At 52.9% G+C, this 26257-nt stretch overlaps 1 long non-coding RNA gene across 5 annotated transcripts; it reads right to left on the reverse strand.

Moving 5' to 3' along the window:
• Positions 1–11349: 11349 nt before the first annotated feature.
• LOC102487554 (uncharacterized) lies at positions 11350–21522 on the reverse strand. Of its 5 annotated transcripts, XR_003549944.1 has the most exons (5): positions 20966–21522; positions 16810–16931; positions 13759–13984; positions 11809–11916; positions 11350–11547 (listed from the first exon to the last, which is right to left on the reverse strand). It is a non-coding gene; the product is annotated as an uncharacterized LOC102487554 (long non-coding RNA). The 5 variants fall into 5 exon arrangements; XR_003549943.1 differs by lacking the exon at positions 16810–16931 and having other exon boundaries at positions 20966–21520; XR_003549945.1 differs by lacking the exon at positions 13759–13984 and having other exon boundaries at positions 20966–21520.
• Between the last annotated feature and the right edge of the window lie 4735 nt (positions 21523–26257).

A 26257-nucleotide genomic window follows, 5' to 3' on the forward strand; every position in this document is an offset into this window, starting at 1 on the left:
GCTCCCTGTGTGAGGCCCTGGCCTGCTCCCAGCCTGTTCCAGGCACAGGACAGAAGAGAGCACTGCAGGGAAAACGACACGGAGCGGGCGTTGCAGTAAAAGGCCACAAACACGCGTACAACACAGGGACCAGTCTGATAAACAGACAAAACTGGAGTGAGCTGATGGGGAGCGCTGCCCTGCAGGTGGAGCAGCGTCCTCAGAAAGGGGCCAACAGCCCCAGGCAGGCCAGGGAACAGATGGCACAGCGAATTAGAGTTGGGCTTCACCTATGACGACTTTTTAAACAAAGGGACTATTCACTTTGATAAGGAGGTTCAGGGAATATGGTCTTACCCCAGATCTGTCTAGACGCCCCCGCCCCATGCCAGGACACCGTCCCATCACCCTGCCTTAGCAGGCCCTGGCTGGGCTGACCTTCCATTGGTGCGGACCTCACAGTCAGCGCCTGGACTAGGCGCTCGCCCATGTCCACGAGACAGGACCCCTTGGGAGCCGACTCTGCTCGCCTGCTCTTACTCGAATACTCATAGCGTTAGTTTCTCTTTCCTGCTGCATGCTCCCTGCGAGGTTTAAAGACTGAGACGGCTCCTTAATCCTGAGAGCCATGGTTGTTGCCCCAGCTACCTGCTCAGTGACCTGCTTCCACCTGCCCACGCTAGCCCCGACGTTAGTACGATGACAACATGGTCCTCCTGGCACCACCACGTGCCATGCCTGGATCATGTCCCAAGGAAGGCAGCCACCCTGCAGTCACTGCATGGATGAGCAACCCAATTCCAGGACCTGCTAGAGGGAGGGAGGTGTGCTTCTGAGGCTGGGTCGGGATTAGTGAGGCTCTCAGCGGGAAACAGGCGGTACACTCAGATCAGGGTAATTCAAGGAAGATTTTTAAGTATTTCTCCCCACAGTGTGGAAGGGATTTAGGAGGCTGAGAAGAAGGAAGGGGTGTTAGCAGAAACCAAAGAGAGAAGCATGCAGAGAAGGCCACCCTGGAGCAGTGACTTTGAGTCAAGTGACACAGCCAGCTGGGGTGAGGACAGGTGAGTGAGTGCTCGATTATGTTCTCTTCCTCTGTGGCCTGCCTGGTCCTCTGGCCCCTACCCATGCGGAAGCCAGAGGACCAGGAGCCCATGGTTGTAGCCTATGTTAATCATGTGTTTTATTTATTTATTTTATTATATCTCTCTATTTTGGGTTGATTTGATATCCCAGAGCTTTGCAGACCCCAGGAAAGGCTGCCTGTCCCAGACTTGGCTAAGTCCTACTGAGCATACTGCTTACTAGGAGCACAGTACACCTTTCATCTGCAAATAAACCAATCCGGAATCCCTCCTCCACTCGCCTCCTTCATCTCACTCACACCTAGCCCACATTTCCCTGCCCTAAGTCACCGCGGGACCAGGTAGCAGCCAACTTGGGACCTCGATAGAGCCCAGAGCTGTCCGGTCCTCAGCCGCTCAGCGCGGCCTCTCCCTCGCCCAGGCCCTCCGTGGGAATCACCCCACAGGGCCGTCCCTTGCTTTCCCCTTGCTCCTTCACCTCCTGAAGCACCGCGGTGCTCCTCCGGTGCCCCTGCCCAGCACTGCCTCCCCTACTGGCGCGGTAAGTCGTCAATTCGCCTTCCAAAGTAGCAGCGCCTGTGTCTGTCAGCTCCTCACACCTAGTAAATTAAACCCAGATCTGCTTTAATCAGCCTCCCAGGGCGGAGCGGAAAAGCTGAGAGCTGTTGAAGGCAGCCATGAGAGTCCCAGCGACATTGTCCTCGCAGAGATCTGGGTCAAGAATGTTCAGGAATGGAGAACAGCCAGTGCAAGCCAGTCTCTGCTCGGGAAGGAGACCAGCCCTCAGGGCACTGTCACCACAGCCAGACGGTGCTTCCCATTCTGGGGTGCTGGTCCCTCTGCCTGCTGAGGGACCTCCCATTGGGCATTGCTGAGCCCTCACCCCCTTGTCACCTTCGTTCTCAGCTGCCATTATCCAGTCTAGGAGAAGGCCAGGTCTCGGAGCCCTGAGTCCCTTCTCTGCTCAGCTCATTAATCCACAGTGACCTTTGCCTCTTCGGTCAGCGGCGGGCGCATCCCCATGGGCTCTCGGCGCACTTGCTAGCCCTCAGAACACGGGAAAGGCCCAGGGATGTTTTGCTGTGTCTCCCAACCCCGCAGGAGGCGGCGTCTTCGGCGTGGAAGTGTGCCAGCGCGACTTGAGCTGGAAGGTAGAGGCAGCGTGGTGTGCCCACTGCCCCGGGGAGTCTGCCCTCATCACCCAGGTGCTTTCTGGCTCTGCTTTTCCTGCAAAACTGGAGGCATCGATTAGATGAATAAAGAGCTCATTTATCTTTCACGGGAGAGATATTACTTCCTCCCTATCCTCGTTTTCAAACTAAACGCAGAATCATGCTGTTGAAAGAGGCCGTTTGGAGCCCACAGAACCCTCTTTGCTTCGTATCCTGGGCTATCAGCTGCGAGTGTACAGGATTTCCCAGACACGCTTTTCCCCTCTCCAGCAGGGAAGAAAAATCCCCGCTCTGAAGCCCTGAGCAATGGGCTGTGTGAATCTGTCTCCTGGGATATCAAGGAAATTGATGTGACTTTAATATGCCCAGTTTCTAAATCTTGCCTACTCCCGTGTGTCTGGCCTCAGATCTGCATTTCATGCGCTCGACTCCATATAAATTATGCGGAGAAACACACATATAGACGTCTTCTTGCCAGACCGAGTCCTGATCCCCTAACAGGTGTCGCGGAGCTGATGTGTCTGTTCCCGGTTTTTTATTTGCATTAATCAGTAACATCTGCTCAGCTCCTGCCCGCCGACCTGCATGGCGGCCGAGGGTGGGTGTTGGCGGAATCCTCCAGCTCGTCGTCCCGGTTCTCTGTAGGTGATTTGTGGTCCCTGTGAGGATGCCTTGGAGCAAGCGCTGTTTCTTAAGTCTGCTCTCTCCACTTTCTTTGGGCTTTGCAGCCCTCAGAGGTCAAGGGCTCCCTGGGCTGGCTTCCTCTCTGAGGGCTGGATTCTCACTTACACAGCTCTGTGGGAAGACCTTCCGTCTTGGGGAGAATTCCCGTCTGGGAGATGAAAACCTGGCTCAATATTCGTAAAAGAAAAATTTGCAAAGCTTCAGCTCTTAAGGAAGATATTGGGAATAGGAGGCCACTCAGACACCTCTAAGTCATCTGTTCCCTGGAACCTAGCACATTTGTAATAATAATAATAATAACAATAATAATAAGACAGTGTCAGTTTCCTGGGCCAGAGCCACGGCTGGTTCTGTGCCGAGTTGGAGAGAGTGCCTAGGGGAAGACCAAGCGTTCACCTGAAGTGCAGCCTCTCTCCCACGCCGGCAGAGGTACACGGGGCCACTCATTCCTCTGGACACAGAAGCAGATGAGAGGAAGAGGACCGAGATGGAGAGAAGCAGGGCGGAGGCGGGAGGGCTGGGCCCGTGGCTGGTGGGGGTGGGCGCCCCTGCAGAGTAGCTAAAGCAAGGAAGAGGCGGCCAGACTTAGCAAGCAGGAATATAGAACGCCAGCTAAATCTGAATTCCAGACACACACACACACCTTTTTAGACTAGGTATGTCCCCAGCGTCTGAAACTTGGGTTTAAGAGGGGGTCCTGTGTTTTATCCTGCAGCCCTCACGGAAGGCTCCTGGGGTCAGCGAGTGGAGGACAGAAGTAAGCCCGGGTTCCGAGGCAGGGAGGCAGGTGAAGTGAGGAAGGGAATGGGAATTGGATCTAGTGGAGCAGGTCTGGCACGGAGAGGCGAGACCAGGACGAACCGTCTGGAACAGCGGTCTGAGTCAGACAGCAGGCCCTGGCCGCGGGCCGGGCTTTGCTTTTGTGTAGGTGCATGGTTTGGGGTTTTGGCTGTTATGCGGTGGCGGTGCGAGTTAAAATGCCATTTCTGAAGTCCCTAGGGATTCGCCTGAGAATCTAGGAGGAGGTGAGCACAGCTCCTCTGCCGCTTTCCCGGGAAGAAGTGTCCTTGGCACCTTTAGAACATTATTGCCACGTCTGCTGGGGCCACCCTTGAGGGCATGTGGCCTCGGCGCCCAGCAGCACTTCTCATAGCGATTGGGAGCTTCTTCCAGAGAACAGCTGCTCGGTGTGGTGTTCGGTCTGACCCCGGCCCTTGTCCCCTCTGAAACGTTAGTCACAGAAACAAGTGAGAAAAATTTCAGGGAAACGTACATGGTGGATTCCTCCCGCTGCTTTCTGGAGGACGGAGGCCAACGAGAACTTCCATGTCTGCGTGCTCCCTCTGGAGCTAACCACCTGGTAGGTAGTGATGGCTAGTAACAGCTAGTAGTGGCTAGTAATGGTTAGCAATGGCTAGTAATGGCTCGTAATGGCTAGGTAGTTACTGATGGCTAGTAATGGCTAGTAGTGGCTAGTAATGGCTAGTAATGGTTAGTAATGGCTAGTAGTAGTTAGTAATGGCTAGTTGTGACTAGTAATGGCTAGTAGTGGGTAGTAATGGTTAGTAATAGCGAGTAGGGGCTAGTAGTGGCTAGTGATGGCTAGTCGTGGGTAGTAATGGTTAGTAATAGCGAGTAAGGACTAGTAGTGGCTAGTGATGGCTATCGTGGCTAGTGATGGCTAGTAGTGGTCAGTGAGGAGTACTCCTAGTGCTCCTTGATGACAATGGGAGGTTTCTAAGGGCAGGATCCCTGTCACCTCATTGCTTCAGCAGCTGGCACATTTTGGGGCAAGCACTAACATAAAACACATGTGAAGATACACATGCACACACACATGTGCATGAGAATGTGTGTGTGGCCAATACGAGCCATCTCATCCTCACAGTGGCTCGAAACTGGTGCTACACATCAGCCCCACTTTGTAGGTGAGGACCTGAAGTGAGGCCCAGATGGATAAATCAGCTTGCCCAAGACCAGCCCCTGGTGAGAGGCCGTGGCCTGGGATCGGGCATCCTTTCCCACAGGTGCTGTCATCACCCTGCCCGTTAGCCTTCCCAGTGGACAATGTTCCTCATGACTACTTGAAATGAAAGTGAGGAGGGACCCCAGACCAGGCTCCCAACCTCTGCTGCCACCCACGTCCGCCCTCCCTCGGAGCAGGAAGCACAGGTCTGGCCGAGCCGGCGCGGTTCACCATGCCATCCCAACACGTCACCCCCATTTCTGTCTAGGACACAGGCACATGTCTCAGCAGGCACTGGGGCCATGTCAGAGGCTCAGAGCAGTGCCCACAGTCTCCCCCAGGGGATCCGAGGTCTTCCAAGCCAAGGCCTTACAAGGGGACTCGAGAGAGCCCAGGGCTGAGACTGCCTTTCATTCCCATAGCTGTGTGGGCGGGCCCACTGGACTTCCCCTGAGAACACCGACAAGGGCACACCGTGTGGTCTTGAGCTGCCAGGACCCAGTGTCAAGCCCTCTAAATAGAAGGGATGGCTGTCTCCTCGGTCAGTGGAGGAGCGCCAGGCTTGGCCCAGGAATAGCCCCGAGGATGACGCATGGTGCCCGCTTCGCCTTGCGGTCCCAGGGGCCTCATTTCCTACACGTTTCTACCAGGTGGGAAAATAACCGTCATAGTTCTCGTCGGAGCAGTTTCATATTTAGCATTATATATTTAGACTTCCTAATTCTTCCCTGCCGCTAAACAACTATACATAAACAAGATGCAATTTTTCCAGCCCAAAATAAATAGCAAATAGTTTCCCAGATTCCACCAGCCCTTACCACGAGAGGAAGTGGACGCCTGCCACGGGCCTCCTCTGGCCGCTCTCACTGGGCTGATGTCGGGTGTGCCTTGTGAACCGGGCGCCCTGAGACCATGAGGCTGGTTGCGTCGCTGCTCTTGTGACCGTCAGGAAGGCGTGCTTGTTTCGGTTTGCCGTCACCATCTTCAGTCCTGGCTGAGTCCTGGCTCGCCCTGGACCAGTAGAATCGGGGACTCTCAGGACTGACACAAATGTGGGAGCCTTTTAACATGCCCTCCCCACTGGTCAGGGAGCTCTTTACAGTCAGTTCTGGGGTGGGGAGATCCTCTCCAGGTGACTGTTTCAAGGGTGGGCGCTCCTCTCATGTCTTCCTGTGGCTGCATCAGCTCCCCCGTGAGTCCCGGGGAAGGCCGTTTCCTTCCTCCCCACACTCCTGCTTTGCTTTCTAGGGCCATGCACAACTGTCCAACCCCCGGCCACAGTACAGGCAGGAACATATCTGAAGACAGTTTTCAGGTCACCCCAAGTAAAAAAGTGCTCTCAGCCATTCTGACTAGGGTTCGGGGGTATCTCACTGTGTGTCTAAAGTGCATCTCCTTTATGAGAGTGCATGTTGAGCATTTTTCACATGCTTTTTGGTTGTCTTCCTTGGAGAGTTGTGCGTTCAGCTCATTTGCCCATCTTTAAATTGGACTGAGTAGTTCCTTTTGGACAATGGGAGGGTGGGGGAGGAAGCAAAATATTTAATGGACACAGAAATGGAAAGTTATCTGTTCATAATATGTAGTAATATCTTTGACTGGATAAATATGTAGTATATTCATACCTGGAAAGTATACTTTGTGTGCTCTTAAGATGTACAGTAATTAAATGTAATAAAAAAAAAAGAAAGAAAGAAAATTTAATTTTTAAAAATTGCTAATTTCTTCTCTTAACTCAATGGCATTTTAAATGCTGAAAGGATGAATTATTCAACAGGGTGAGGAGATAATTGGTGAACTGTTCAGCTTAAATCCTTCTGCCAATTGATGAGCCAAATACATTCCAGCAATATTAAAGGTAGAATGATTCTTTTTAAATGAAATCATAAAATAAATGAAGAAAAATGTAATAGCTAAAAGAAAATGCTAGTTAAAAAATCTGGGACTTGGTGTGGCTTTCCTAAGCGAATCAAAATCCGATTATACTCACGGACAATGCATTAATTTTTTTAAAGAGAGATTTTTGCTATAGGGCGTATGCACTCACCAGAGAGACAGAGAGACAGAAAGTGAGAAATCATCCCCCAGGGGGGATGGCCATGCCATAATCCCTTCTCCTCCACTCTCCCCCAGGATTGTGGGCATGCATGCACAGGCACCCAGTATGAGTTTTAAGCTGCAGGGTCTGGGACACGAACCGCGGTCAACTACACCAGCAGTTCAGTGACATTACCATGATGCCATCTGCTGGTCCCTGATTTTTTTAAAAAAATGTAAATATTACAATCATCTAGATGGTAAAATAATGCAAAAAAATGTAAAAATAAATGAATATGTAGGGACTATCTGCAGCATGTATGACCACTAATAGATATTCTTAATATACTAAGAACTCTCCCGAGAAGGAGCTAAATAAACGGTGGTACTAAAACCAAGTGGGCTATCCTTCCACCGTTAATATTGCCATTACCAAGTTTTGTTTAATAACACATCGTTTTGTGTTCGGTGTTTAAAATCATTTCTAAATCGCAGGAATTGCGTTACACTAGGATTGTGTGCACACGCATGCAGTCAGGAAAGGGAGGAGATGTGGGGATGGGAAAGCAATTGGACTTGTTGGACTTGGGAAGCTATAGATAAGGATTTTGTTTTGTTTTGTTTTGTTTTATTTACCAGAGGGTGTGTGCACTTACTAGAGAGAGACAGAGACAATGAGAGAGAGAGGAAGTGAGAAGGCACTCCCCATGGGGAATGGTTACATTAGTAACCCCTTCTCCTCTGTGTCTCCGTCCTCTGGGAATTTTGGTCACACACGTCTGGCATGTTTCTCAAGCCTCTGGGGCTGGGGCTCAAGTGTATAGTCTACACGTGGGATCTGGCTGCCTTAACCATCATGCTGTCGACTGGTCCAGATGAGAATTTTTTGTTTTGTTTTGTTTTGTGTTTTGTTTTTGTTTTGTTTTGTTTTGTTTTACATGTGCTTGCCAGACAGACAGAGAGACAGAGAGACAGAAAGTGAGAAATCACCCCCCAGGGGGGATGGCCCTGCCTCAATCCCTTCTCCTCCATTCTCCTCTCGGGATCTTGGGCACGCACGCACACGCACCTGGCGTGAGTTTAAGCCACTGGGTCTGGAACTTGAATCGCGGTCGACTACATGGGAGTCCAGCAACATAGCCATTATGCCAACTGCTGGTCCCCAGATGAGAATTTATGATACCTAATATTAGTGTAATAATTTCACATGGCTTTAGGGGAAAACGGAGAATGGGTTTAAATTGTTAGAATTTGCTCTTAATAGAAATAAACTATCATTTATTGAGCGTGTTTGTTTCTGACAACTCCCAAGAAACTTGTGTGATAATCCACTCTGGGAGTCAGCCTGGAGTCCACGTAAACCGTCTTCGTCTAAGTAGCAGGTCCTAAGTGGTGGCGCTGGACTCCGTGGTGGCTGGGGCTCATCTCCAGCCCCCACCCCCCGAGAATGAGAGAACCTCAGGGCTCACCCTCTGTAGTGCCCAGTGCTCTGCCTTCTGCAGGATCGTGGCTCCCCGTCACCTACTTGACCCGGATGTTGTGACCCCACATTTCAGACAGAGACTGAGAAGTTAGGGCCATATCCAGAACCATGAGCTTTGTGACCGCGTGAAGGCTGGAGCTACACCCAGGGCTGACCTCAGCTGTCCCCAAGTCAGTGCCGCCAGTTCAAATGCCAGGCTTTGAATACCCATTAGCCTGCTAAAGGGTCTCTCCATTCAGGGCAGGATGGCACGGGTTGCCTTTGGACTGTCTTACACACCAATCCAGAGAGCTGTGGTGCAGATTCCAAGCTGAGCCCCAAACCTTTCTTTTCTTTATGGGCACGTAGCTAGATGGTCCCCATGGCCACCCCGCAGCGAAGAGTGGCCAGAGGGCTGCATCATAACCAGTGAATCCTCCCTCTGTCTCCCCTTTCCTGTCATCACCCAGGGTGGGTGTCATCACCAGGGTGGCCTCAGGAGGCAATACTGAAGGAGGCTGACCCAGCACTGGCCCAGGTCACTGAATGGTCAGATGCCAACCACTGACCAGGGGCCGCTGCTGACCAGGGACCGCTGTTATTGTGGTGAGGCATCGTCTACCAGATGGAGCCTCTGAGCTCTGCTGGGCAGTAGTGTGACGCTAACTAGTTTGCTGGCCACAGTACCTTCCTCCTGCCCACATGCCAGATGTCCTGACCCAACCCCAAGACTGGCGTCCCTCAACTCAGGGCCTTCAGAACCACCTGCGATGGGCCACTGGCCCTCCGTCTTCCACCCGCTAACACCCATTCTCCCTGGCAAGCACAGGCAGCCCTTCTCAGGGAGCTCCGCACTGGCCCACTTGGGTTAAATGTCCTCCCCTAGTCTCCCTGGACCTAGTGGCCGTCAGTCACATCATGGTGTGTCTGTACCCCGTCATGACCTCTCCCTTGCTGGATGGCACCACCCTGAAGTCAGCGGCTGTATTTTCTCAAGCTCTGTGTCCTCCACCTTGCTGAGACAACAGAGGCTCTCCACCCACATGCATTGAATTTTGAATAAATGAAGGCAGGAAGGTTGGCTGCAAGGATGCTTTCGGCCTTGGGTAACCTGTGCTCTCTCGGGTGAACATGAAAGCTTGCACACCTCGCTCCCTGCCCCAGGGAGGGCAGCACAGGGCTGGGGCACGCCGCCCTCCCCGCACAGGTGCAACGGTCCAGGGCTCTCTTCAAGCTTCCTTCCCAGAATCTGCGTCACCCACAGTTGGTACTTCATTTCATTCGCCCAGCACTAAACTCAGAACATGCTTTTTTTTTATTCCTTATTTATTTATGCATTCAATCACATTATTTAGCCTACAAAGTGAACATTTCAATATGTGCACATTTCTCCCCAGTCCAGTTGATCAAAATATCTTCAACAGATAACACCACACCTCCCCACCCCGTCAATGCTCTGCCTCCGTATCCCTCCCCCAACTGTCCTTCCCCTGGCCCCACTCCCCACACACACCACATCTGGCATTCACACCCACCTCTTGCGTTTGTACAATTCCACATATACTGAATGGGATGCTATTCAGAACATGCTTTTTCAAAATATACTCTCTCCTCACTTTCACAACTCTGATTCAGTGCTCTAGGGCTGGGGTCTCCAACTCGCCTATTAGGGACTAGCCTGCACAGCAGGAGGCGAGCGGCGGGCGAGTGAAGCTTCATTTGTTTATAGCGGTCCCCGTGGCTCACATCACCACCCAGGCTCCACCTCCTGTCAGATACTCGGCGATAGATTCTTGTAGGAGCGTGAACCCTACTGTCGGCTGGGCATGTGAGGGACCTAGACTGCACACTCATAACCATTCCCATCTCCTCATTCACAGAAAATTGTCCCCCATGAAACTTGTCCCAATGCCCCAAAGGCTGGGGACACTCGTCCAGGGGCTTTCTGAGCTCAGCCCCGGGGACTGGTGTGGCATCAGCGGAGTTGGCCTGTAACAGTGGCTGAACTACAGTTGTGATCAGATGGAAGTGAGGAAACTCAGTCGGGTAACACATCACGGGAAGGACAGAGAACCTGGCACAGTCACGCCAGACTGCGGCTGGAAGAGTGAGGGCCGCGGCCCGCACCTGCTCCACCAGCCCCTCCCTGATGGGGAGCCAGGATGGTCTGGCACATTCCTAGTGTGGCAAGGAGCAGAGGTCTGCAGCAGCAACCCACTGGGTGGGACAGAAAGGGGGCCACGTCTGTTGGTCTTGGGGGGCAGGCCAACCTTTGAGAGGCTGTCCATGAGGCAGCTGGGTAAGCTTCGGGACAGATGCACGCGTATCTTCACATGTCCAGTCTTAGTAAAAGAGGGAAATGGAAAAACTCTGAGCCAGTCCATAAAGGTTCTGGAATCTCCCAAGTCATAGAACGAGTATAGATTAGTGTGAGAGAGACTGACTTCATGGGGAGACTATGAAAAGGGCGTGAGACCATGGGAACCCAAGCTGAAAGGGAAGCGCGGCCTGCCCTGGGTTCTAGTGGATAGGCTGCAAGTCCGGTAGGAGGCCTCCGTGCTTCTAAAAGTGTGTTTTCTCACCAACAGAGAATGTAATAAAATGAGATCATAAGCAGTCTCCGAGATTCACCATTTTCTTCCATTTGTGGCAATAGAAGACTTCTAAAAATATTTATCTGTTTCACATAAGCAATATAAAAATAACAGCTTAAAACAGTCATGCCAATGGATAAAGATTTTCCTGGGAAAAAAATGTCACGTGGCAAAATGCAAATAAATCCATGAATAAATGTGATGAATGATGTCAGGCCATGACGGTCTGAGCTCAGGATGGCTCTCCAGGACTCAGAGACCACTGCCCTTGTGGAGCGGCCACTCCCAGCCCAGCTTCCTTTCCTCGTGCCTCTGGTTTAGTGCTCACTCACTCTTCTGGAGGTCTGTGTGCTCTGCTGATTCTGGGGTACAGATTCTGGGCAATCCTGAGAGCAGAGGGACGTCTGCAGAGCATGGGGGTCATGGGGGCCCCCGTCCCAGGACAGGAGAGCAGAAGGCACGGATACTTTGGCAGGTGATTTGGGAACAATGACATTCAGGTTCTTCGATTACCTCACAGCATATGCCAAAAAACAGCCTAGACAGAGTGGAGGAATGTATTCATCACCTATATTTTTCAAAAACAGAAGGACAGTTAGAAAACAAACAAACAAAAAGCAATTATTGCATCTCTGGAGAATGATGGACTTTTTACATTTCAAAGCAACAGAATAATTTACCAAGGAAAACGTTATTGTGTTTTGGCCAGATAATACTCTTAAATACCTATCCATGCCATAACACGCTCTCATGGCAAATGGATGAAGCACATCGTTATGGCAAATGGGCGGGCAGAAGGTTCATCCCACAGCAAAGTGCCCGTGTTCACCTGTTGTCATCTTGTTCTCATGTTCTTCCAGCCCTCAGGGTTCCAGGTCATGAACCAGGACTTCACAAAAGGAAATGCAACGGGTAAACAAATACTTGGGAAAATTTCCTGCAGCATTAAGGATGGAATAAATACAATTAAAATAATTGCATTTTGCTTGACCCACCAAATTAACAAAGTTAAAAAAAATAAACACCGTGGCCGGGGAACGTATGGAAGCGTGGCGTCTAGGTTAGCAATGGAGAGAGCTGCCCCGGAGCTGGAGAAACCATCTGTGGTGACAAACTGAGCAATCTACCTTCTGGGAACCCCGAGGTAATAAAAACAAATACTGCAAAAGCTTCAGAGAGAAAAAGGTTTTCATCGCAATATCTAATTCATAATAATGACAAAAAGATATATTATAAATGCCTCCCAGAGGGACACAATGGCTAAGGTATCACAGTTTTGCAAAAGTGATTACTGTGTTTTAAAAGACTATACCCCAACAAGAAAAGTATTTCTGATACACCGTGAGGTGGGAGAGGGAGTGCACGATAAAGAAGAGACAGTGGGAACCAGACCACAGCAAAAAAGCTTCCCAGGACTTGCAGAAAGAAATATCCCGGATGGGGAACCAGCAGTTAGCGTAATGGCTATGTCGCTGAACTCTCTCGTAATCGACCGCGGTTTGCATCCCGGACCCAGTGGCTTAAAACTCACACCGGGCACGTGTGCGTGCATGCCCAAGATCCCGAGAGGAGAATGGAGGAGAAGGGATTGCGGCGTGACCATCCCCCCGGGGGGTGATTTCTTGCTTTCTGTCTCTATGTCTCTGTCTGTCTGGCGAGCGCACGCGCCCTATAGCAAAAACCTCACCAAAAAAGAAAAAAAAAAAAGAAAAAGAAATATCCCAGATGTTCTGTGATGGCATTAAGGGTGACTTACTTTCCATTTCTCTCTTTGCTTCCATTCTACAAATGTGCTTTAAGGAGTAGGCCCGTGGTCCTCCCTGGTCCTCCATGTGCAGAGGGAACGCTAAGTTCCTCCTTCACGATGGGTCCCTGGGCCAGCTGAGCTGACCCACAGAGCTGGCATCTACACTTTTATTTGCGTTCCAGGAGATCCACATGTCTGCAGTTGCACAGCCAATTCCCTGGCACCAACTGGGCGTCCTGCCATTCTGTCCAGTGCTGGCACGAACTACCCAGGGTTAGCACAGACCTCGCAAGTTAAAGGCGGGCTCCTTCGATTCTGACAGGACCTGGATTAGGTCAGACCTCACAAATTACAGGGCAAGGTTCCCACGACTGCCTCTCCTTGGGAAGCCGTTTGCAGATGGGGTCCTCACACTACTGTCTGACTCAATTACAGAGGGGGCAATTCTCAATGGGGTCCTCACACTACTGTCTGACTCAATTACAGAGGGGGCGATTCTCAATGGGGTCCTCACACTGCTGTCCGACTCAATTACAGAGGGGGCAATTCTCAACGGGGTCCTCACACTGCTGCCCAACTCAATCACAAATGCCCCGACTCAATTATAGAGGGAGCGATTCTCGACAGGGTTCTCACACTGCTGCCCAACTCAATCACAAATGCAGTGGTTCTCGAGACTCCTGTCTCAGGTTGGCGAATTCTCTAAAACGATTCGGAACTCAAGAAAAGAACTTTACTTAGTATTTTAAAGGGCACAGGTGAATAGTCAGATAAAGAGTTGAAGGTTTGGGGCTGGTGTGTGGGCATAGACGCGGTGTCCATAACCTCTGCCCATGGACCCAGACCCAAACGCTCCCAGCACACGGATGCACCCACCAACCAGGTAGCTTCCTCAAGCCTCTGTGTCCAGTTTCCACTTGGGGTTTCATAATCTGGCCACTACCAGTTACATCACTGGCCAGCTGGTCAACCTGGTCTCCAGCCGCCTTCTCCTGCCCTGAGGGGGGCGCTGGCTGGAAGGCCCACACTCACTGTGTTCTCGCTCCTCGCCTACGACCAGCCCCTCCCACGGAGCTCTATGAGGTTCCATCCCATTAGCGTCAATCCAGGCCTGGCCGCAGGGCTTCCTTCTAAATAACACAGGACTTGCTTAGCACTCAGGAAATTCCCGGAGTTGGGAAGCTCCGGGCCAGGAATTGAGACCGAAGATCAGAGTAGTGTTACTAATGTCACAGTGCTCAGTGTCCAAGAGTCATATCTGGAAAAAATATTCCAACGTGGATTATTTTAATATTTAATAGTCAGGTTTTTACAGTTTATTTATTTCTCCATGAGTAAAAGACATAGAAAGAGAGAGGGAAAGACAGCACCTCCCCAGAGGGTCTTGGTGCTGCAGTCCAGCCTCAGCCAGCACTGGATCATGGGACGCACATGCCCAGGAACTCAGGGTGGTCTCTGGACCTGAACCCCAAACCTCCCATGCGGGTCAACCTCACAGAGCACTGCTTTTTACTGCTGAGTCGCCATCCAACCTCCCCAAAATCAGCATAAGGTTATTCACGGATAGCTGTTGGGATTGCCAGAGGCCAGGGCATCAGGGAGGCTTCTGCTCGCTGAGTTTCTGAGCTGGGATTGGCTGGAACAGTAATGGGTGCGCCAGGAGAGCAGTGTGCTGGGGGTGATGGGAGGGCCAGGCAAGGCTGAGGATCAAGGCTGGAGGGGCTCCGCATGTCTGGAAGAAGTGGCGCAGGTTGTGGGAGCTGGGGAAGCAGTGATTCTGTGGGGCAGAGTGTGATGGGCAACACCAGCTGTGCGAGGAGAGCCCGCCTTCGCTCTTCAAAGTGGTGTTTCATAGACTGTGTGCGACATGGCTGACGAGCGGCCTAGCAATCTCAGGGGCACCACCTGGGAGGGGGACCTGCAGCTTTGGGGAGCACGTCTGGGCTTCTGTGCGTGTTTATGGGGAACAGGTGTGTGTGTGCGTGGCACGACACTATGATACAATAATAACTACATGTGCAGCTGTCACTGGGTATCCATGGGGAGTTGGTTCTAAGACCCCTTCTCAGAGCACTGCTTCCGACTCCTGAGTCACCATGCAACCTCCCCACATCAGCATAAGGTTATTGTGTGGGTGCTCCAGTCCCTTATATAGAAGGTAGAGTTCGCAGGACGCTCACCCACCCCCTGCATCCTCTAAGTCGTCTCTAGATTACCAGTAACGCTATGCCACATAAATGCTATGTGACTAGCTGTTACACTGTGTTTTTATTCGCATTGTTTTTATTGTTGTGTTGCTATTTTTATTGCTCTTTCCCCAAGTATTTTCCATATGCAGTTAGTCTCCACAGCAGGGAGTGCCAGCTGCCTTTGGTCTACCTCCGGGTTCCTACCCTGAGCCTTGGAAACTTCTGACTCCCGAAGTGATGGGCATAAAGGGGCCCAGCAGCTTCTGTTAGTCAGAGCAAGCTCTTTCAGCCACATGGGGACTTTTGGCCGGCCCCTAGGCAGGGCTCTGGTTGCCAGGGGAACCAACCACCCCTGTGATTAGAGGAGACTAGCCCGGAGATCGGCTTATCACCAATGGCCAGCCACTCTACCCTGCCTACTAATGGTACCCCATGGGACCAAAAGGGTGGGTTCGGAGAGCTTCCAGGTTGGCGGGCTCACGGGCAGTGGCCTGTCTGGCACGGGCGCGAGCCTCCTGTCCCTGCCCTACCTTCCCGATGCGTCTCCTCCATCTGGCTGTTGTGAGAGGTAGCTTTCTATAATAAATTGGTAGTTTTCCTTTTATTCTTTTTGTTTGTTTGTTTGTTTTTAAATTTTGCTACAGGGCACGTGCACTCTCCAGGGAGAGAGAGAAGTTACCTGTTAGTAAGGATGGCCATGCTGCAATCCCTTCTCCTCCATTCTCCTCTCAGGAGTTTGGGCATGCACACACATGCGTCCAGCATGTTTTTCAAGACACCGGGTCCAGGACATAAGCCATGCAGTAGGCCATGTGAGATCCAGCCACCTTAACCACTATGCCACCTGCTGGTCCCAGTAAACTATGTCTTTGAGCCATTGGGTTTTCTGAGCCAGCTTTCCTCAGGTTCTGTGAATTATTGTAACAAATTATCAACCTGGAGGCCATAGGAACCCCCGATTCGCAGCTAGTTAGTGGGGGGCATAGATGAAGCCCTGGACCTGTACTTGGCGTCTGAAGTGGGGGTGTAGGTGGAGTGAGCCCTTGGCTGTGGGATCTGATGCTGACCCCAGGCAGACAGTGTCAGAAGTGAACTGAATTGTGGGACACTCAATGGCTCCCTCTGAGAACTGAGGGTCGAGGGAAGAGTGTGCAAAGCCTGCCCACTTGGTGTCAGGCGTGAAGAGTTGTGTGAGAGGAAGCACACTTCCGGTCTCCTGGCACTACAGGTGAGCGTGTTCAAGTCCGTAAGAGTCCCACCGTGAAGCTGGCAGCTTCCTGCCAGGAGCCGGCCACTGCAGGAGAGCGAACGTCAGCGAGTGTGAGTGGGCAGGGGTGAAGCGACGGAATGACCGCCCAAGAAGTAATCACAGTTACCAATGGTGGCAGCGGGTGGTGGCAGACTGCCCACGCAAGGTCTGGACAGGGAGGAACTTGGGAACCGTGACAGGGAGGGGCCTGTCTGCACTGTGGGGCTGGCCTCAGCCTAAGGCCCAGGGCGGAAATACAGGGAAGTGTGACGGTTGGCTTCTAGCAACCCTGACTCGAAGCCATCTGCAGGACTGACGTCGATCCCAGACAGTGGAGCTACCAAAGCTGCGCGGAGACCCGCAAGCTGAGATCAGTGCGGCACTGCAGCCCGGCAAGCTGAGAATGGTGTGGCACTGCAGCCCTGCAAGCTCAAGGAAGGAGAGGACGCTATTAGGAAGTCAGCAGGGAAGAGGCGCCCACATCTGGGAGGCTACTGTGGAAACAGAAGCAGCCACATTCTGGTCCCCACCAAAGCCGGCGGGAGCATGCACGGACTCGGACTGCAGAGCCCAGGGACTGAGCACCAGTGGGAGAACATGCACCGAGATCTCCCAGCTCTGGAGAGAGTTTCCACTCTACGCTACCTGGAGAGTACGTGTTGGAGCCCAAGTGTTCACAGCACACAGAACTGACTCAAGTCGAGAGGGACTGATCCGGGGACAGAGAGATCCAAACAGACTTCAACGTGACAGGACCGTGGTAGTATCTGCAGAGAATTCATCAAGGCCTGGAGAAACTGGGTGAATTGTTTACTAAAAGCACCAGGAGAGCTGGCTCTTTGGTAAATAAATAAATAAAATCAAGGTAGAGCTTCACCTTAGACAGCATCCTAAAGAAATGCTGAGGAGTCAATTAATAACAAATCAGAAAATAGATGAATATTGCTCCAGTCTCTGTCTTAAGAAGGGTCTGCTTGACAAATAAATCGCTTTTATACATTATTTTAGTTATCAACAGAAATGGAAATGAAACTAAAGAAACCCATTGCAGAAAAAGAAAATGGTTTACTACCTGTTGATGATGACGTGTATAGTATTCTCAACTGGCTGGTCTCAGGTGCATTTCATGCTGGGTAAATTCTCTCTACCATCTAAATGATGTATAGCAAGTGAATGTATTAATAATAATAACTAAAAAAAAATAAAAGAGCATTTCAAGGAGGAACAGCCAATAGCATTGGAAACTATGTAACCTTGTCCGATGTTGGGGCACAATCGGAACAGAGCCTTGAAGACGAGGCAAGATTTAGACAGGTGCAGATCAGGAGGAGAGGTCCAGGTGGCCGGACTGCATGAGGCCCAGCAAGAGGACGGCCGGGCCTGGGGTTCTCTTGGCTTAATGATCAAGTTACAAAAGTCCTACATAAACAAAGGCCACCTGGGTAAGTGACACAGCTTGCCTAACTTCATTTCCTTATGACTGTCAACATTGACATTTCTAGACTCTTTGAAAACAAATTTAATTACTTAGCAAATAATATCCTCCATGCAGGAGAGAAGACTTAATCCAAACACCTGATCCACGATATTTACTTTGTTAGAGAGAATGCCCACTTTGGCAAAATGAGCCTCTGATATTTTTAATTGCTTGCATGCAGCTTGGTTTTCTAATTATTTTCTCCTTCATCAAACACATCCAAGGAGGGGCCTTTTGCATCTCATATCCAGGAGGGAGAGGCGAGATGCCTTCAAAGAAAGGTCTCTCCCATCAGGAAGAGGAAAATAAAAAAAAAGAGATGATAATGTCACCAGGCATGCTGCTGCCCCTGTGGATGGCATTTCAAAGAAACGGTCCAGTCTGTCATCACATACACAGGGGTTTTGTTCCCCCTCCCACACTTCTTCAGGTTACAAACACTGCTGAAATAGCGGGCCACCAGAACAGAGTGCCGAATTTAGAGAGTTCATGACATGTCCATATTTTCAAATGGCATTTTAGTTCCTGGTACCCAAGAAAGAATTGAGACACTTATGGGAAAAGGTTAGGGAAGTATATATCTTTCTAGCAATCGCGACCTAGTTTCTTTCCGTGTCATTGGGTGAAAATGGCACAGAGGAGGCTGGATTCAGTTCCTGCTCAGTGTAGAAAGACTCCAAGCCCTTCCATCAACATTAAGCAGAAGTGTTTTTTTCTTTAGTGACAAATTCTGGATTCAAAACGACACCACCGATTCCCTTCAAAGCTGAGGACAAGCCTGCACTGTTCCAGTCTTGCTTCTCATACACACACCACGTCCAGAGCTTCCTCCCAGGCAAGAGGGGCAATCCGGGAGAACCTTGCAGGCCTGATTTGAAAGGTCAGAAGCTGGTCTAACTAATTTGCAGAGTTTGACGAACTTCTCACCTTTGATAAAGTGATTTTCTTCCTTTTAACTCAGTGGCAGTCTTTGTTTACAGAGTAGATTAAAAGTATTCTTTTCCAGCCCTGTCTACTGCAGAGTGAGGACAGATTCTACTGAAAGGTGCTCTTTGACAAAAAGAGATCCTCCTCTGAGTGATTTGGACTTTTTCTTTCTTTTTCCTTTATTTCTTTTTTCTTTTTTTTAAATAAGCAGCCAGATGGATACAGGCCCAGGGACAAGGCTGAGAGTCCTTAGCATCTAATGAGGGAGGTCTGAGGTCCGTGGGCTGCCCAGGGTACAGAGGCTCACAGCACAGAGGATTTGCTTGGTGTTTTCCTTCTCTAAAAGTTTACCTAGAAGGTATTTTTTCCCTATTTTCTGAGCAGGTGGAGTGGAGAGACACGGCAGTCTTCTTTCACACTGTGTGGTAGTTGCTAGAGCCCTGCAGCTCCTGGTTCCTGAGAATCCTAGTGGAAAGGCTTCAACGGGCCTGCTGTACAGACCCTGGCTCAGCACAGCCTCTCTGGCCTTGCCACCTCTCCACCCTGGTCGCTGTCCTGACTATCCTGGCTCTGGCCCTGGGTCCCTTCCCTGGGGCAGCACCCCCAGAATGTGGGACGTGTCTATGCAGACACTTGTCTGCCTCCCTCACCAGACCCAGGGTTGGGGCGGGAAGGCTGTGTGTATTTCACTCCCCACACCTGTGCAGAGCAACACTGCCAACACAGGTAATTATCAATGCAATGCCCTCCCTTACGGATAAGGGGGCTTTGATGATGCCACTGAACAGTCTTCTGTATACTGACTTCTTCCTCTAAACTAATAAACACATTAAAAATAGGAGTATTTTTAAGAAGATGGAAGGGAGGGAAGGAGAGAAGGAAAGAACACTTCTTCAATTCTACCTCTCCATCTAGATTATAACAAACTTCTCGGAAGATTAGGTAACCCCTCATTTAACATTTTTCTTCACCTCCATCCTTCATCACTCTGCAGTCTGTGGAGCTGCCCACCAGCCTCATCTGGAGCCTCGCCCGCTGCACCCAGACGTGATCAGAGGATGCGTGTCCATGCTCGGAGCCCGAACGTGTTTCCATTGCCCCCATCACCAGGCTTGTCAAAGGCCACACACACGCGTAGCCCTGCGTCCTCCCTCCCCTTCTTCCTGAGGGGTGCACTGAGCCTTCTCACGGAAGCCACGCTCTCTCCCTCATCCCCGTATTCCACATTCACCACGAGGCCTTCCACTTCACGGAGCAGCGGAGATCACCGCCCTGGCACCTCGGCCTCCAGGATTAGGTCTGCCCTTGCCTACCTGGCACGGTGGTCTATGGCCGAGGACCAACTCGCCCCAAACGCAGTGGCGTGAGACTGTAACAGAGACGTATCAGCTCACGTAGTCCAGGAAGTCCAGGACAGCTGAGCTGGGGGTTCCCTCAGAGCTCCAGTGACATGTCGAGGGGGCCGATGTCATCTGCAGGCTGGACTGGGCTGGACAGTCCGCTGCGAGGACAGCACTCACATGGCAGGCAGTAGGAGGCCTCAGCTCCTCGGCAGGTGGGCCTTGCCCAGAGCTGCTCGGGAGTGCTCACAACGTGGCAGCTGGCCTCCCCCCTAGGGATCCAGGAGAGCAGGGTGGAAACCGCAATGCCTCCCACAGCCTAGTCTCGGGGGGGACACTTTACAGTTCACTGAGGTCCTTCGGGTTCCACAGGTCTGCCCTAGCCTGTGTGGGGAAGGGCCACGCCACGTGTGAGCAGCGGGCGTCACCAGGGTCCTCTTGGCCCCTTCTCCTTCCCGGCTTTTCAGCAGCCCGCTTTCCCCGTCATCTTTGGGCCCTTCCTATCGACTTCTTTGCCTAAGCAGATGAGCACGATCGGAGGTCTTCTAACCTAACAATTGTAATAAAGCAGCTCTAAGAATTAGTGCTCACTCGTCATCATTGGCCACCACTTAGAAAACCAGCTCCACGGGGGCAGCAGGTGGCGTGGTGGTTAAGGTGCTGGACACCCACGTGGCCAACTGTGGTTGAGTCCTGGACCTGGGGGCTTGATAATCACACTGCGGGGGGGGTGACTGCCCCAAATCCCAAGAGGAGAATAGAAGAGAAGGGACCATGGCCTGGCCATCCCCACAGGGGATGATTTCTCACTTTCCTTCTCTCTGTCTCTCCAGTGAGCACACATGCCCTATGGCAAAAATATTCTAAAAGAGAGAGAGAGAGAAGTGGGGGAATGTCATTTATTCACTGCCGTAGCTTCCTCAGCCCTGCCATGTCCTGGCTGCCGTGACTTCTCTCGGGTCACCATCACTTCTTTTTACTCTCCCGTTTCTCTAGAAGTCCTGGGTGGCCACCCGGAAGGTCTTAACCCCCAAATCCAGCCGGCACCATGACTTACGTGTCATCTCCAGAGGTCTTTCTCTCAAATACGTTCTCCCTCGACTTCTCAGACGCCTTTCTCTCCTGGGTCTTCCCCGAGGTCTGTCCCTCTCCATGCCCCCGGCTCCCATCCTCTGCCCTTCTCCACTGCTAGTCCGATCCCACCGTCAGTCCTCTTCTTTGCTCTGTACTCAGTGCAGCTGGGGCTGAAAGCCAGGCTGCAGTCAGGACCTGGAGTCTGACTCACCCCTGCCCTGACTACCGGGTGACCTTAGCCAAGTCTCCCAGGGCTCCACATGCCACATTCCTGTCCCTGAGTCAGCGAGCTCAGGCCTACCTCATGGGGTCGGGGACAAGGAAGCGCACTGTGCGTGCAGGAAAGCCCAGCCCCTGCCGGAGACAGCCGCCACTCAGCACCGTGGGCAGTGTCGCCAGGGGCCTCCGTCACTGGACTCGACGATGACTCGGAGCAGGTCCTTCAGTCACTGGCTCAGGTGTGTGAGCACAGCCGTCTCTGGGCCTGTCCTCAGCCCTTGCTTCTGCCCAAAGACAGAAAACTCAATCTAGTTCCGTCCGAGTAAACACGGCCAGATTGAACATTTCTTAGTCATGTCAGGATTAAACATTAACTCTGCTCCCCTTCCGTGCTCCTTCTGGGGGCTGGGGGACTCTACTGGGCTTAGCAAGTCCCGATACATCAACGTGGCATCAGGAACCAGCATCGACTTTGGTCAGTACCTGTCCATGCAGCTGCCTCCTGGCCGTGGCCTGCCATGGTCACGGACTGTCGCCCTGAACTATGACCATCCGGGCTGGCTGGAGGCATCACCCTCTCTGTCGATGCTGGCTTCTGCCACAGAGGACCTTGTAACCACCTCCTGCTCGAGCTGCCAGGTGGTGGCCTTGTCCCAGACGCACAGAGCTTCTGGCTGGCTCCTTCTCAGACACTCTCCATGCCCCCCGGGCCACATTAGAACTCCCCTAACACCCCTGGTGTCCACGGGCGTCTGGGAGAGTGTCCACAGGAACATCTGCCTGGACACCTCCACAGCCGTGGCTTCTAGGCCACTCTGGTGGCAGGTCACAGTAGGGCCTGGGCCCCTCGGAAGGGAAGGCATGGGACCCTCCAGCCTGGGATCCGCCTGTCTAGAGCTGTCAGCTACCCTCACAGCTGAGGCTCAGCCAGAGGAGGCCCGATGGAGCTCCGGCCCCTAAGACAAGTCTCAACTTGAACGCTCCCTCCCTCCCTCCTCCTCCCTCCTCTCCATCCTTGGGTCCCTGGACTCTACCAGGAAGTGGGGAAGCACTGTCTTGTGCAAACTTTGGGCACATATACAAACACTCACCTTGTTTTTTGTTTGTTTGTTTTTATTTGTTTTTAATTTGGAAACAAAAGGTTTATAAATTTGCCCTCTGGTTTCTCTGCTCATAATTCTCCTCCCACTCAGGGCAGTGCCAGAGGAACGTCTCCAAGCCTGATGGGGAAATCAGGGGGTTGAATTTTGTGTGTGGCAAGCACACAGGCTAACACCTAGACGCCTGCCCTGTTGTCTACACCAGCAACTCCGCAGCCCCTTGGCTAACCACAAGAACACCTACCACGGCTGCCTGGACCCTCCAGATGCCCAGTGAGCACCATGGGTCACCCACCTGCCCTGCCTGGAATCACACTTACACGCTGCCCTCCTTGTGTGTATTCATCCTCGGCACCCAGCCAATTCCCCACCCTCAACTTCCCACCACCAAACCACAAAACGCCTTCCCACACGGAGCTGAGATGGGGCTGCCGGGTCCTGTGTGCCGACAGCGAAGGCTGTGGCTCTGGTAGGTGGCTGGCAGGATTGGCTGCTTGATTAAGAAAAAAACAGGTTCTAGTCCGACACAGCCATTGAGTTTTTCAGAAGAGATGTTTTCTTTCCAAGTGGAAGTTTCCCGGGCCTAGCCCTTAGCGTCTCTCGGTTTCTGCCTGCCATGGTGTCTAGCTCAGTAGCTTCGGTCATGCTCGTCCCAGGTTCCACGACTGATTTCGCACTGCAGGCCACAGCTCTCAGGCACCCGCAGGAAACAGGGCACTGGAAGTGTCCCCACCCAGCTCGGGCTGAGACTGTCCCCACTGCAGCTGCCGGCCTCCACCTCAGACTGAGCGACTCTACTGTCCAGCCAGCGGGAGGGCAGGGGCTCCAGGGCTGCGGAGACGGATGCTGGTTTTCGCCTCAGAGTCCCTAGAAGTCTGGGATTTGGCATTCTCGGGGCTCCACTTTCAAGGAAAGTCTTTTCTTGACTTCTTGATGCTCAAAGAGGTCAAACGATTTGAGTTTTGGAGCCTTCCTCCCACGGCCATTCCACGAGCTGTTAGGGTCAGACCTTCTGTCATGAGCCAGCATGCCACGCAGCGCCAACAGGAGAGAAGGCTGTAGAAATGGAGTGTGACAATGCCGAGGCTCAGGGGCCCGCTGAGCACCCCTGAGGAGCCCAGGGCAGTGACCAAGGGGACATTAGGAGTGCTGCAGTAGGGCCTGCCAGCGGGCCTTGAACCACCTGTTCACACCGCTCACCTTCCCAGGCAGGGCTCCCTGCGAACCAAGACCAGAATGGGCGCTGTTCTCCTTGTCAATGCTCAGCCCCTGTGACTCCGAGGGGCACTGAAGCCTGAGAACTGTTGCCTCAGGCCTTTGAAGATGCCTCACTGCCCTCCTAGGGGGCGTTTGGGAGAAAACGTCTCTGTTCAATAGCCGCACCCGGGTGTGGCTGAGGGCACCTCCAGGAGGCACCTCGGCGCCCTAAGGTCCTGTCTGTCCACCCGCCAGGATCAGCCCACACCTAGTCCCTGCCCTGGGCGAGGCGCTTCGGTATCACTCGGGAGTCCCCGGGGTTTCCCATGATCAACCTCCATGGTGACCGACAGCCTCCTGACCTCGGACCAGACAGTCCTGTCTTGCCAAGTGGCCTGTGGTCTCTCCCCCAGCTCTTCCCAGGGTTACCTGCAACCCCAATATCCCAGCCCTGTCTCCAATGGCGGGATCCAGAAGCACAGCCCGGGAAGTCCCCGTCACACCCTGAGGGCCACTCAGCTCTTACCTGAAAGCCATCTGGGTGGTGTGGTGTGTCCCAGTGGCCCGCCCTGACCCCTCCCACTAAGCCGAGGCAGGAAACCATCCTGAGGCAGCTGCTCGGGCCTGGAGTGAGCGCTGAGGTGAGCCCTGAGGGCGCCCCGCAGGAGTCTTCCAGGGTTTGCCAGGTGTGGGAGATGAACGAGGAAAGGTGGAAGGGAGGCAGAGATGTCGGGACAAGTCTTGGTGGTTTTCTTAAAAAAAAAAAGTTTCACTTAGTCATATAACCCCTAAATTAGCTGTTACATTTTTATGCATAAACAGTGATTTGAGCCCTTTTGACTCAACATTCTCCTCCACTAACTCCACTACAGATGCCGAAGGAAGCAGAAGACTGTGATTCCACGCCGTGGCTTGAAGGGCGCCATCCATAGGCCAGGGACGGGGAAGAACCTCCGCGGGACGGAAGCTCTGCAGGTCTGGCTGCTGGGGGCAAGGTTCACGCCCCTCCCCGAGAGGGTCAGGGAGGGTGGGCAGGCACTGGGACGATGCCACAGAGAAACAAAACCCAGGGTCCTCTAACGCAGACCCGCAGGGCCAAAGCCTCAGACCCAACATGTCACCACGAAAACGGACGAGTGTGTGGTGACACAGCCTCCCTCTGCTGCGGGGGCTCTGGGCTCAGGCAGGGAGACCGCGGCCATGTCTGAGTGTCTGGGCCTCTCACGTGGTAGGCGCTGAGAGCAAGACTCAGAGTGGCCGTGAGGGCCGGACAGAGGGTGCACTGGCAGGATTCGGTGACTCGGAGGTGGCCGACATCCACACACAGTCTGGTAGCCACACTTCCATCATGGGCGCATTTGTGTGCCTGGCGGGGGCAGAGGACTGGAACTGGAGGACTCTCTCAGCCCCCAAACAGCCCCAGCCAGGTGGTCCTGATCTGTCACGCGGACTCACCTGTGGCAGTGCCTGTGCAGACCCACGTGCAGGTGAGAGAATGACGGCGTCAGCCTGCATGCCCACCACGCCCCTGCGGCTCCCCCTTGTCTGGCTCCCTGACGTCCTGGAGGCAGGCCCTGGGAGACCTGTGTGTGCCCAGGGAGCTCTCCATGGGAGCGTCAAGTCCCACGTGAGAGGCAGAGTGCACACTCAGGGCTCTCCTCCTATAGCCATGAGCCCCGAGATGCTTGCAGGAGACTGACGGAAAGCCACGAGGACGCGGGCGACAGCTGACACGGCCACCAAGTGCTACACGGCTCGCTAGCCTGCATGTCCTGGGAAACCCCCTCCCTGCACTCTGGTAGTGGTGACTGTCCAGCAGGGCCAGCAGGCACCATGGTGGAGGTCGTGGTAGACTGAGCTCACACCCAGGCCTGAGAGAGCCACCCGTGCCTGCAGGGAAGGCCGACTCGCAGGCACCGCAGCCATTAGGGCAAGCCCCAGCGAGATCTGGCGGGCTCAGCACGTCCCACAGGGACAGCGGTGCATCCTGAACAGTCGGGGAGCCCTGGGAGCACCCCCAAAGGCCTCGCAGTGTTAGAGGACAGGGGACTCCCCTGAATTCCCAGTTAAGCAAAGAAGCCCGGGGAGAAAATGAAGGTGTCCTGTGAAGTGGCCTCGTCTGTGACCACAGTCGTGGTGGGTCCGAGCCAACCTCAAGATTGTCATTCATCTGCGCAAACTGTCATTCAGCCAGGCCTGCTGTGGGCCCCCGGCCCTCGTAAGTGAGCAGGGCAGACGGGGTCCCTTCTGCCAGAAACCCCGTCCTCGACGCAGAGGCAGGCAGGAGGCAAGAGAGCTAGGGTGTAAAGGCCAATCTCGGAGAGAACAAGGCGGCATGTGCATGCACTGCACACGCAGAACCTGTGACACACAGAGTACATGTGCATACATGATTCAAACACATACACATACTTGGTTCGTTTCTTGGTGAACCCACCAACTGAATTTCATTATTTTGGTCTTTATAAAGGTTAGGGTTAACAGAACCCTGGGGCTAAGCAGAAGGACTTGGCCCAGGTAGATGTGCTAGCCTTGTTCTCTGACTCCACGGAACTGGCACGAGGCCTCTTCCAGGACAGGCGGGCCCCACCTTACAGTGACCAGCTCAGAACTGCTCTGCACCAACAGCTTCTCTGGGGTGCCTTATCCTCCAGCAGCGCCAGCCGCACAGACACCCCACTGAGCCTGGCTTGGGGGACTCCGTTCTTGCCCAGAAGGAAAAATAAGGGTGATAGTCTGGCCGGCCACCTCCACAGGGA

This window comes from Tupaia chinensis, unplaced genomic scaffold (assembly GCF_000334495.1).
Source record: "Tupaia chinensis unplaced genomic scaffold, TupChi_1.0 Scaffold000332_1, whole genome shotgun sequence".
Lineage (NCBI taxonomy): Eukaryota > Metazoa > Chordata > Mammalia > Scandentia > Tupaiidae > Tupaia > Tupaia belangeri.